Source organism: Mustela erminea, chromosome 5 (assembly GCF_009829155.1).
Source record: "Mustela erminea isolate mMusErm1 chromosome 5, mMusErm1.Pri, whole genome shotgun sequence".
Lineage (NCBI taxonomy): Eukaryota > Metazoa > Chordata > Mammalia > Carnivora > Mustelidae > Mustela > Mustela erminea.
In genome coordinates, this window is record NC_045618.1 from 56,061,648 (window position 1) to 56,074,337 (window position 12,690).

The 12,690-nt window shown below is 41.4% G+C and overlaps 1 long non-coding RNA gene across 1 annotated transcript in view; it reads left to right on the plus strand.

The window, feature by feature from the left end:
* Positions 1 to 5,742, plus strand: part of LOC116590859 — a 71,410-nt gene extending 65,668 nt beyond the window's left edge. Inside the window, exons 3-4 of the long non-coding RNA XR_004285763.1 lie at positions 1,187 to 1,384; positions 4,316 to 5,742. This is a non-coding gene — a long non-coding RNA (uncharacterized LOC116590859). The remainder of the gene's footprint in view (positions 1 to 1,186; positions 1,385 to 4,315) is intronic.
* The last annotated feature ends 6,948 nt before the right edge of the window (positions 5,743 to 12,690 follow it).

Sequence of the window (12,690 nt, forward strand, 5' to 3'; positions counted from 1 at the left end):
GACCCTGAGATCGTGACCTGAACCAAAGTCAAGAGTTGGATGCTTAACTAACTGAACCAGCCAGACTCTCCTCTAAATCTGTAACTTGAAGGTTTTGTTGAAGAAATCTTGAATGCAGATATGCAACATACTGTATGTTAGAAACTACATCCTTTGCGACTATAAAAATATATGGTAAAACTTGTAAATTTAAAAATATGTCAGGGGTATGTAGTTTTGCATAATTCTTTAACTAAGTGCAGGAGGAAAACATTTCAAAGGCATTGCCATAGACTTTGTTGCCTTTTAGTGATACTTCATTTATTCCATGTCTCCTCTCGTAGCTCATGTCGATGATCTAATAAAGGGACAATATTCTTGGGTGAGGCTGAACTTACTATCTCAGGACTGGGTAGAGCTTAAAAACTTGGACAAGCCTATTCTGATCGAGAATGACATGAGCATCTCCATAGTTGTGATGTAAAGCATCTCCATCTGTTTTTGATTCTGATATGTAGAAGCAATCCAGAGAAGTAAAAGGATGGCAGTGATAGACTTTCTCTCTGTAGGTATGATGCCACTTGGTTGTGGGTGCCAGGAATGGTTCTATACTTATGCCTTGGCCCCTTTTATTTCCTCTGATTGAACCATATGAGATTTAGAATAAAGATGTTCTGTAACAGTAAAGAATCACTTCACCGAAAGGCTTTTTGCTCCTTGCCTGGTTGGCTTCACACCAGATGCAGCCTTTTTCTGGCTAGGATCCCACCAGGAAAACAACAGTCCTTTCAGATAGGGCACAGTTCATTTCTGGAACTGCTGGACCTGTATGGCATGTCACCTACACAATGAAACCTGAAAAAATTCTGTATGGTCTATTTTAAGAGATTGAAGTCAGCCTACTTTCCGAGACCCAAATACCAAGTGGTTTATAAAGCGAATGAAACAGAGGACTTGGTGCCTCAGTGTGCCCAGATTTTTTGCTAGGCTTTCAGGATGTGTCTCTGAGCTCTTACTGCCATGGTTCCATTCGACCTTTGTACACGTGTGATGAGACCACAAGTGCATTCTTAAACAAATCAACACCATTAATAAACCAGTTAGCAGATGGTCAGACTTGAGGTAAGAATATCCAATGTGGATTATTACCTAATATTTTCCACATGCAACTTTTGAAATGTCATCATTCAATATGTTTCCCCAACAGGATTATGTCCTAATGAGTTACTGAAGGAAGAAATAAGTCCTGGTATACTGGAAAAAAAAAAAGGGAGCTTTGGTGTCAGACAGACTCTCATTACAACCTTGGTTATTAAATCTCTTTGGGTTTCAGTGTCTTTATTTGTAAAAAGAAAAATGCTTATCTCTATCTGGGTAGTCGTTATGGGGATTAGAGAAGATGTAGGTAAGTATTTTGCCTACTGCCTGACACATAGCAGAGGATCATTAAATGACTGCTATTGCCCTTATGTTGATAATAATAATAATAATAATAATAATAATAAATAACCATAGGTGAGATGTCAAATTTGTTTCACCATATTGAGAACCTAAAAGAGAATAATGATTGAAATAAGCAATAAAGAGTGACAAGATTATGGAGGAAACCATAATGACTGGGTTTCCTTCATTTTCCATTTCAACACGTATCACATTTACTGAGAAGAGAAACCATCTTTTGGGAATAAAGCCCAGAGAGCAACTTCCACAAGGTGGGCGTATTTCCAAATCACATCTGGCCTGGGAAGAGAGTCAAAATTTAACACAAATTTCCAAGGGCCAAAAACTTTTCTTTCATCCTACCACTGAGTGACAGGATAGAGGTATAGAAAACCTGGTGAGGGGCGCCTGGGTGGCTCAGTGGGTTAAAGCCTCTGCCTTCAGCTCAGGTCATGATCCCAGGGTTCTGGGATCGAGCCCTACATCGGGCTCTCTGCTCAGCAGGGAGCCTGCTTCCTCCTCTCTCTCTCTGCCTGCCTCTCCACCTACTTGTGATCTCTGTCTGTCAAATAAATAAATAAAATCTTAAAAAAAAAAAAAAGAATACCTGGTGGTTGCTCATCTGTTCTTCAGGAAATTTTTACAATTGTAAGTTTCATAAAGCCAATTGATTCTCACAGAATGCTTTTGTTTATTTTTTTCTGAACTTTTGTTGATGAATGTAACTCTGATCTGAATGTTGGTTGATATGCTCATTTATGTTAATGAGTAATATGAAAGTGAAATGAAGAAGATATTTGTCAATGATGTAAATGACTTTGCTGGTTCAAATAATGGCTTTTGAAACCTGGAGGAACATTTCTTCAATATTTTGTGCTATTCATAATATAATAGCTACAGACATAACATACTTTTTAAAAAAAAATATTGTATTTATTTATTTGATGGAGAGAGAGAGAACATGAGCAGTGGTGGGGTGGGGAAAGAGCAAGGGGTGAAGGAGAAGCAGGTTCTCTGCTGAGCAGGGAGCCCGATGCGGGGCTCAATCCCAGGACCCTGGGATCATGACTTGAGCTAAAGGCAGACACTTAACAGACTAAGCCAGCCAGGCGCCCAGACAACACTTTTAAATTTAATCTGCATGGGTAACATTTTCTCCATCACCACCTTAAATCTAGGCAATCAGCAAAGCAATATATCACACCCATTTGACTCTCTCCATGGTGTAAATACTCACACCATGGCTTTTTTTCAAATGGGCAGTGTGATGTCCCTGAATGCAGGGTTGAGAATGCATGGTCGCTCTCCATGACTTAGTATTTCCACCATGCAGTTGCAACTGCAAATAACAGCAGAAGTATAAATAATAATGTGATGTAGTAAAAAATCATTAGGAAGTAATGGCTTTTGAGTATTTGTTACCTCTGCTTTAATATACTTTCCTTGTAAGCTTATATAACTTGATTTTTTTTTTTTTTTAGTAATGACTGTGTTGAACCACTAGGTTCAAAATTCCCAAATCTAACAGCTGACTTTCCAAACCTGACCGAGGCAGCCGCAGTCCACGACTTGTTGTCTATCCAGTGCTCATCCTCCCTTCTCTTCAAATATCTCACCTTCTTCACCACATGTGATTTGGAGGAAGATGACCTTGTCCTCAGTTCTGGGGCAATTTGCAGCCCGTCATGGTAATCCTGCTTCCTCACATATTTGAAGAAATGTCATGTAATTCAATTCTGTCAATAAGTGTGAGGTTAAGTCTACTGGAGAAGTTATAGAAGTCTCCACACCCCTGTAGGCATTTTTTCTCTCTGGATATTGTCACTACTGAAGGGTTCAGGAATCGCCACAGCCATTTTCCTACTGGCCTGAAGGTGAGATCAACTCAGAAAAGAAGGTAGAACATCACACACAGAGAGAGGTGGAGCTGGGACCCCAACCTGCAGAGCCTACAGCTCACCGTTTAGCTAATCCTCTCAGTACAGGAGATAAGAAATGTCCTTCTTGTTTAAGCTAGTTTGAGTGGGAGATTTTGTTTATTTGCAGCTCAAAGTTAAGTTGCTTCCTTCTCTACAAGGAGTTTGAGAGAGAGAAAAGCAACCAGTATAAAAGTATGTGATAAATTAGCCTCTTCAGAAGCTCAGCTCCTGAAGAGAAGAGACTAATTCACAGGACACTAACTCTCTGCTGAGCATGGAGCCTGACTTGGGGCTCTATCCCAGGACCCTGGGATCATGACCTGAGCTGCTTAACAACTGGGCCACCTAGGCATCCCATTGTGTTGCTTTAAAAAATTTTAAATTATAGGAGTGCCTGCGTGGCTCGGTGGTTAAAGCCACTGCCTTTGGCTCAGGTCATGATCCCAGGGTCCTGGGATCGAGCCCCAAGTTGGGCTCTCTGCTCAGTGGGGAGGCTGCCTCCCCCCTCTCTCGGCCTGCCTCTCCGCCTACTTGTGATCCCTCTCTGTCAAATGAATAAATAAAATCTTAAATTTTTTTTTAAATTACATTAATTAACATAGAATATATTATTTGTTTCAGGGGTATAGGTGTGTGATTCATCAGTCTTATATAATACCCAATAAGCAATCAACTCTTGATTTCAGCTCAGGTCAGGATCTCAGGGTGGTGGGATTGAGCCCAGGCACAGGTCCGTGCTGGGCATGAAGCCTTCTTAAGATTCTCTCTCCTTCTGCACCTCCCCGCTGCTCGCCTATGCATGCACTCTCTGATCTCTCCCCAAAAGAAAAATAAATAAATATAAATAAATAATATATGTCTTATGCATAATATATATCTTATGCACAAATTATATATGTTTTATATGTAAATAATTATATGTGTATTTTTTATATATATGTGTATATATATATATATATTTATTTATTTATTTAAAGGAATAATTGAGTGAAAAAAACAGCAATCCACACATAAGGCTGAACATACAAATACTGTCTACAAATACTTATTGATCAAATCTGGAGATAAGAAGTTGTTCTAAAGGAATGAAAAATGGATAGAAGAGAAAATCATCCAGGATTCCTTATGGAGCCCAGGAACAGCACAGGGAAAATACTTGGTCTTCAAATATATGATTGCCTTTGTCAATTTTTCTGTTCTTTCTTTTAAGGTCCTCATGTCTATGATTCTACATCCCAGGCCCTTCATCTATGCAATCCTCCTCCCCTACCCTCATCCCAAGGGCTGTTTTGCATCCCATTTTTCTCTCAACTGTTGATTCATTTTCTTGCAGAAGCATGCACCAAAAAATTGAGGTGCCAACTCATATACCTTTACTGTGTGAAATCTCCCAGGGAGCATTTGCATTTCAAGGGAAAAACAAAGCCTTCAAGTTCTGGAAAAGTGTTAAAAGGTGGGGACAGTATTATGTGCCGGAGAGCTCTTCTTAACATCACTCTAGCTGAAGCACCTGCCTGCAATGCCAACCCCGCTCTGCAAAGGGCCCTTCCTCATGCTTAGTGGCTGTGAACAAGGTAGACCTATCTACAGACACAAGGCTTCTGAGGGTCGGCCACTGGACACGCGGTCATCACAGCGTGCATGGGTCCATCCTCTTCTTTTCAATCACTGTTTACCCATCCACCTTTGGTCCTATGAAGATACAGTCTTCTCTAAAGCCCAGTTCACCCCATTTTCTCCTCTCCTAAAGATTAAAAATAGCACTCTCTTCAATGACCTCAATAATTTAGAACCCATGAATAAGTCATTTGCCCAAGAGGCTACAGTGGGGTGTCTATTTTTACTTATAGTCTTTCACTAAGCAAAGTGACCTCTCTCAAGGAGCCAACGTTGAAGCCCGTTGATCTTCTGGCTTCTCAGGGGACAGCCCAGGCGGTGCTCACAATGCAGAGTCTCTTCTCAAGGGCAAAGATGGACCCATAGGTGTCACTGACTTCAGAATGTGCATAACCAAACATGAATTTAGGCATATATGCTTTGCGCAGAACTCCTGAAGCTGCCTGGAGCATGTCCCAGGAGGAACACTTCCTATAAAGTAGAGCCAGAAAATGCTGCCTACCCCAGAGGTCTTCCCTGGGGCCCCTTCTTCCTTAAGACACCATTTTGTCAACATTGAACCTTAACAGGAGAGCAATACAATAGTACAGGTCCCTAAATCCTTGGGGCTGCCACAACCTCCCAACCTCATGCCTCCATCCACCTTCAAGATGCATCCCCTAGCCCCATCTCATCTGTGTACTACTTTCAGGAAGGTTAGACATTTACTCTGTGCCAATCCAGTGGTCACTGTGAAGACTCCACCTCAGGATTTTGGCCACCACTTTATAAAAATAAATTGATTTTTTTTCCCCTCCATATTGTCATACCTTGGGATTGCTTTAGTTCCCTCTTCAAGCCATAGGATGCTGTTGCAAGTTAGGTTCTGGATTGGGTAACCTTAAAGCTCCCTTCTAATTTTGAGACTCTATAATTCTCAGAGGAAACTGAAGTGGGCCTGGAAGAATTCATTGGATTTTGTAGAGAGGAGACAGGGAGAGACCGCTTTCCATATTCTGTTATCATGTTAGTGAAAGATAGTGGTAGGAACAGGAGTGGCTTAGGCAGAGTGGGTGAATAGTTCTCTCTAGTAGAGCAAAGGGAACAGTGCAGAAGATCATGAAAAATGTGGTTGGATGGGTCAACTAGCGCAGGTTACTGGATGCCTTGAAAATCAGGAAGAGGAATTCCAAGTTGGGGTTAGAGGCAAGAAAAAAAGCCATTGTCATGATCCTGAGCTAGGGAACGCTAGGAAGAACATTGGGTCTTTAGGATGAGAAACCAGTGGCCATTCCTAGTGAAGGTGAAACACGTCCCTCCCATTATATGCACAATGTAACGAAAATAAACATCCCTGAGGCCTAGATGTGTAGCTCAGAAGCAGGAATCCAAGACAGTTCTCTCTCCTTTCACAGTTCTCATTTCTCTGTAATCCTCATCTCTCAGATCACGGGGAGGTGGTTTGCTACATGTTCCAGAGGCCGCTAATGAGATGCAGCTATGATCTATTCATTTCATAGCCACCACTAGAACCAGACTTCCCTCTTCCCCTGCTGCATTTCCTGGGTGCTCACGGGGGCTGGTACAGTGAGGGGACCTTGGCGGAAGGCTGTTCTCACCTGGGGTGGGGGTGGTCATCACTTCTCCACAAGCCTGCAGGGAATGGAGGGGACACAGGCCTCTTGGCTGCCACAGGTCCAGAATGAACAAGGAAAAACCATGCAGGAAGGGAAACAGGAATGTTTGAATACAGAAATAGTTTGGGAACAAAGAAGAGAAAATGAAAGACAGACTTAACTACTCAAAGGGCCTCTAATCCAAAGAAGACTAAGCAGCACTCTGTATAAAATCACAGAGGACAGGACAAGGAAGAAGCAGGGCTCAGAGGGTGGCAGGACCTTAACATTATCTGCACAGGTAAACTTGCTTCCTAACAAGGCTGGTAATAGACCGAGTCAACTAAGGTTGTGAAATCTGCCTATAGGCCTTTAAAAATAGCTCCAATTTGTATTTGCTTGGAGGGGAGAAGACATGACATACTGTGAAATAAGAAGCTGCACTAGTCAGGCTTTCAAAGTCCTTCCTAATCAAGTATCATGTCTCTTTCTTTTTCACTGAATTAAATTAATTGAGCTCAAATTTATCGAGCATGGTTAAGATCTGGGGTGTTTTGTGTGTGTGCTCCTGTCCTGATGCCTTCACTTCCTATGTCTGAGATTTTCCCAGGCCCAGCTATCTGCCTTCAGAAGGCCACACTTGACTGCCCCAGGTCTCAAGAAATCAGCCATGTTTCCTCATTCGGCCATATGCACACTCTTTGCCACAGTTTAAGTAGCTGAACAGAAACCGTTTTGTATACTTTACTGTTGTCCAAGTGTTGGTCTTTAATCTCAACTCATTGCCAACTCAACAAGGCAGAGACAATATTTAATACTTTGTCTTTATTCCCCAGACTTTTGCACAGGCTGCCACAGTTTAATAATTTTTTATTGATTGACAGCAAAGGAAATGTCAAATAAATTGGATGCATGTCAATTAATATTTATTGAACATCCACATGTGCAAGGTGCTTTAAAATCCTCATTTAGCAATTTTTTAAAACACTAGCACTTTTAGAAAACAGCTTCTAGTGTAGCTTAAGATTTTGTTAGCCTAGTGTTTTGTCATAGGTAAGGTGTTGGTTGCTTTGAACATGATCGTATACAAAATCCCAGTAAACACAACTTAAAACCTGGATTCCAGAATGCAAAAAGAAAGAGCAGAGGAAGAAATTGGATTTGAATGTTGAGCAGAAGAAATCTTGATCAAAAAAGATAATATCAGAGAATATTGGATATCTAGAGTATATTAATAGGACAGTCTGTCATGACATTTGCAGTTAAGTTAAAAAAAAAAAAAAGAAGATGGACACTTGCCATTGCAAGAGCAGTGGTTTAGGACAATGCGTGTTAAATGCATATGGTGGTGGTTTGCTTTGTTGTCTGGGAAAATTGACTCAAAGGCTTTCATGCCAACTTGGTCTAAAGTCCTAGGATTCTATGGACAAATTCCCAGGAATAATCTGCTTTAGAATAGAGGAAAGAAACAATCCACTGTGGTCTAGAGACACAGACTGACTTACACCCAAATGGATAGAAGTTAAGGATTAGTAGAAAGTATATGACTTGATTTCTTTAAATCTTCTCTTTATGTATCATTATTAAAAACATAGCACCTTGGGGCACCTGGGTGGCCTAGTGGGTTAAGCCTCTGCCTTCAGCTCAGATCATGATCTCAGGGTCCTGGGATCAAGCCCAGCGTCAGGGTCTCTTCTCAGGGGGGAGCCTGCTTCCCCCTCTCTCTCTCTGCCTGCCTCTCTGCCTACTCGTGATCTCTGTCTCTCTCTCTCTCCCTGTCAAATAAATAAATAAAATCTTTAAAAAATATAGCATCTTGAAATGTGTCACACTTAATTTTAAGAAAAAATAGTGACTGTTGAGTAGAAGGCCAAGACAAGTCTCTCCATCAACCTGGTTGACAAAGTAACAAAGTTAAAAAATCTGGGTGCTGTGGTTACAGCTGCACAACCAAGGCACAATCCCAGGTTTCTTACTGGGGATTTAGTAAATTAGCTTAATCTCAGTCCAAGTACTTCTGAAGAGCTAAATTTATGGTGATAAAACTATAAAACATTGTAATGCCACATCACATATAGACTGTAATTTCACGAATTAGACTGCAAGCCAATACCCAGTGATGACAAGGGACACGTTAGCCTTCAGTGACACACAGACCCTTCAGAATCCCATAGGACTCTAGTGTTAAGGAGCTTCACTTTGAACCATGAAAGCCCAGACACCCGAAAACCTGGACATACGAATTTTCTGGTTATTTGGACATGATTATGGTCTTATCACAGATCACAAAATGAGTCATTAGGAGGTAGAATTTAGCTATCTGACATACTTTATTTCCCAGCAAATAAAAATTTAGCTGTCCTTGAGTGCTTTGTACTTCAACCTTGTTATTAATGATAAATGAAATACTATTTGAGTCTCTTCCAATCATAGTACCTGCACTTCCCAAACTCTTTTGCAACCTGGCATAGAAGAAAAAAATAATAGTAAAAGTAATCATCATCATCATCATCATCATCACACCAACAACATGAACATATCCTGGAATAATGGAGGAGGCTTGCCGGGGCTCCAGCTTTCCATTGTCCCTTCCTTCTGGCTTGAGCGCCAAAGAGACCTGTATCTTGGCCCACCTAGAACCCATCTGCAGTGCCCTGGCAGGGAAGCTCTGGAGATGGCCAGTTCTGGGCCACCTCCCCTGTGGTGTCCCCTGGCTGTCATGAACACGTGATCTCCCAGCAGCCTCTGCTTCACCCCAGCTCAGCACCTTGGGTGAGCAGAAAGGACACGAGCAGCCTCACAGAAAAGAAGGAAAGAGGAAGCGGTGCGAGCTGAGATAGTCATTTGTAGGCGGCAGCAGCAGCTGCTGTCCTCAGGGAATTCTGCTGACAGTATGAGAGTAGGGCATGATGTCACAGGAACCCTGGCTTGGCCCGAACAGCATGGTGTCCCAGGCAGCTGATCTGTTCATCCAGATTGAAAAGATTTCTTCTCCTGCTGCTGTCCCACCCTCCCCTTCTCCCTGCCAGTCTGAGTGATAATTGTAAAGCCATGCAGTTCCTTTCAGAAGTAGGCCATGGGATCCAGGGCTGGGTGTTTTCATTGCTGGCATGTTGCAATTATCGCCGAGGATGGCTCTGATGACAGCATAATACATGTGGTGTTTTGTGCTAAAAAAGTCAATGCCAGTGGCTTAAAGAGCAGAACTTGCCAGTGATCCGAGCTCAGTGTCAATACGACATAGGATCTGCGGGGGTGGGGGGGCTCCCATTCCTGGTCACCTTTATCACCCTCAAGATTATTTCTACAAAATAGTTTTTAGATCCAGTTCTTGGGAAACAATGACAGAAAAATTCTTCTCTATTCAGGAACTATTAAGCTCCTAAGGGAGTGGCAAGGGGATACTTTAATACGTGTGTCAGGGTTTAGAAGTCAAATTGATCTGAACTTGAGAGGAAGCTGTTAGCCTCAGACTAGGACTTTGGGAATGTCTAAATCCTTAATGTTAGCCTCAGAGGAAATATACCACTTAGCAGCTGTGTGAACTAAGGAATTTTAGTTAACTTTTCTGACACTAACTGTCAAAAAAAAAAAAAAAAAAGTAATATTCACTCTGTAGACTTGTTAGAATTACATGACTAACTTTAAGTAAAATACTTAGCACAAAGCCTGGCCCAATGAAAACACTAAAAATAAATAAACACTATAAATAACAGTTTATTATTATTGCTGTATTTGTAGCTGTTATAGATACCACTTGGGTTTTTAGGAAGTGAACTCAGTAGAAAAACATTATTAGCATGATTGCTAAATTCTTGGTGCTGGCCAGGTCACGTGACTATCATATAGGTAATTAGAATCATCTTACTAGTTGTAACTTCTTCAAAAATCTTAGTATGTTATCTTAATATGAGAAGCTTGAACTAAAATAATCTCAAACAAGTTGAGGACAATTTGAAACATACACCCCTCCACCAGAGCAATCTCAAACTTGAAAATTTCTTCCAGACCTCAAGAAGTTTAAGTATTCTTTTGTTGGACAAGTTAAAAAAGATGAATATAATATACATTTAATGTTGACATTTTTATACTAAAGGCTATGGCTTAAACTTCCATATTACTGAATCGTCTAACATACGTTAACTTTCCACATTACAGGAATATTTTTTATTTATCTAACCATGAACTATCGACCCGAAAAGGCTTTGCCTTATTCATTATTCAACATTAAGCAGCTACTTTTCACTTTGATGCAAGTTACTAATTTATAGACTGCCTTAACCTTAAGTCATCTGGTGACGAAGCTCAGTTCCAGATGTAGATTTTGAATATAAGCTGCTTAAAGCAGGCGAATATTTAAGTCAGCTTGATGTTTGCTCACTAATTCATTACAAGGAAACAATGAAAAAGAAGTAACTGTTAGGCAGAAGAATATCTTCCTCACAGTCATATTTGACTATTAAGTTTTTGTTAAGTAAGTAGGTTTTATGCAAGTGCATTAGGAAGTCATTATATTTCTGCAACAAAACTGATAATGCATAAAGGCCCTAGTGGCCTGTCTATTAGAAAAGACAGACTCAAAATTCATTTGGAAATCACAGAGCAACACTCTCCCTGTTAACACATTCAGAGAACATCCTCCTGGGATAAGAACACAAGAAACCATGGAGGCCAGGTCTACAGGATTCCTCCAAATCAGCATTTTTTGTAAAGTGGAGCTTTCAGGGTTTTCCATCCTGTTATTAATCACTCTCCCCCTCTTTTTCTTCTTTTCCAAATACACGATATTGAGGCAAAAAAAAATTTAAAGGGGGACCTCATTTTTTAAACTCTCATTATTGTACACATACATGGCAGTAGAGCTTTATGGTTAAGAGCGGAAGCTCAGGAGCCAGCCCGGCTCAGGTCAGATGCTGACTCAGCCACTTTCCAGCTCCGTGGTCTTGGGAGTCCCTTGGAAAAGTGATTTATTTCAGCACTTTCATTTTCTGTTCTTTAAAGTGAAAGTACAGGCTAATGAAAGTCTTTACAGTATTGGGTTATTGTGACAAGTCAGCGGAGCTGTACATGAATGTTAGATGGCGTTACAACTGGGAGAACTGAAGCCATGAGGAGTTAAGGCATCTGGGTAAGGTTCCTCAGCCCGATGTCCGTGGAATCCGGTCTCCTCGCTCCAGCCCAAGACATCATATTCTGCAAGTGAACAGCACGTGGTGAACATGGGTCCTTTCCACCTACACGCCATTCATTCCTCCTCCTCCTGGTAATAACTTAATGTGTCCTTTGCAGAGCCACCCAAACCCCACACTTAGTCCACGTGTCTCAACTTTATTTTTGGAGTTGTAGGGGGTGTCACTTAACCCAGGCCTGGGCAGTCAGAGCTTCCCCGACCACAAGGTTTGGTTTGGGGAGGGGCACTGGATTCCCAGTGAATGAGATGCCATTCGGGACTGTTGGCAGAAGGATTGGAAGACAAAGCCCTTGCTCAACACACGTGACTATCAAGATATAAGTTCAGAGGTCCTGATGGCCATCCTGCCTCTAAGAAAGTTAAGCTTGGATGAAAAAGAAGTTAACAGAGGTGGAAAGATGCCTCATAAATGGAGAGAGAGATATTCATGAGGGTATTACTTAAAAACTGAGATCAAGTCACACTTGAAGATAGGGGAGGTCTCTCCTTGGACATTCCATTTAATGTCATTTATATGAGCCAATGAAGTGGATGCCGTCACTCAGATTAAAAACGTTTTGACTTGGGTGCCTTGGTGGTTCAGTGGGTTAAGCCGCTGCCTTCAGCTCAGGTCATGATCTCAAGATCCTGGGATCGAGTCTCGTATCAGGCTCTCTGCTCAGCAGGGAGCCTGCTTCCCTCTCTCTCTTTCTGCCTGCCTCTCTGCCTACTGTGATCTTGCTCTGTCAAATAAATAAATAAAATCTTTAAAAAAAAAAAAAACGTTTGACTTACACATCATTTAAAAAATATCCCACATAAATGGTAGCCTCAAGAACAAGATGGAATATTTTCATGTAAGAATGTACTCCGAGGGTGCCTGTGTGGCTCAGTCCATTAAGCGTCTGCCTTCGGCTCAGGTCATGATCCCAGAGTCCTAGGATCCAGCACTGGATTGGGCTCCTTACCT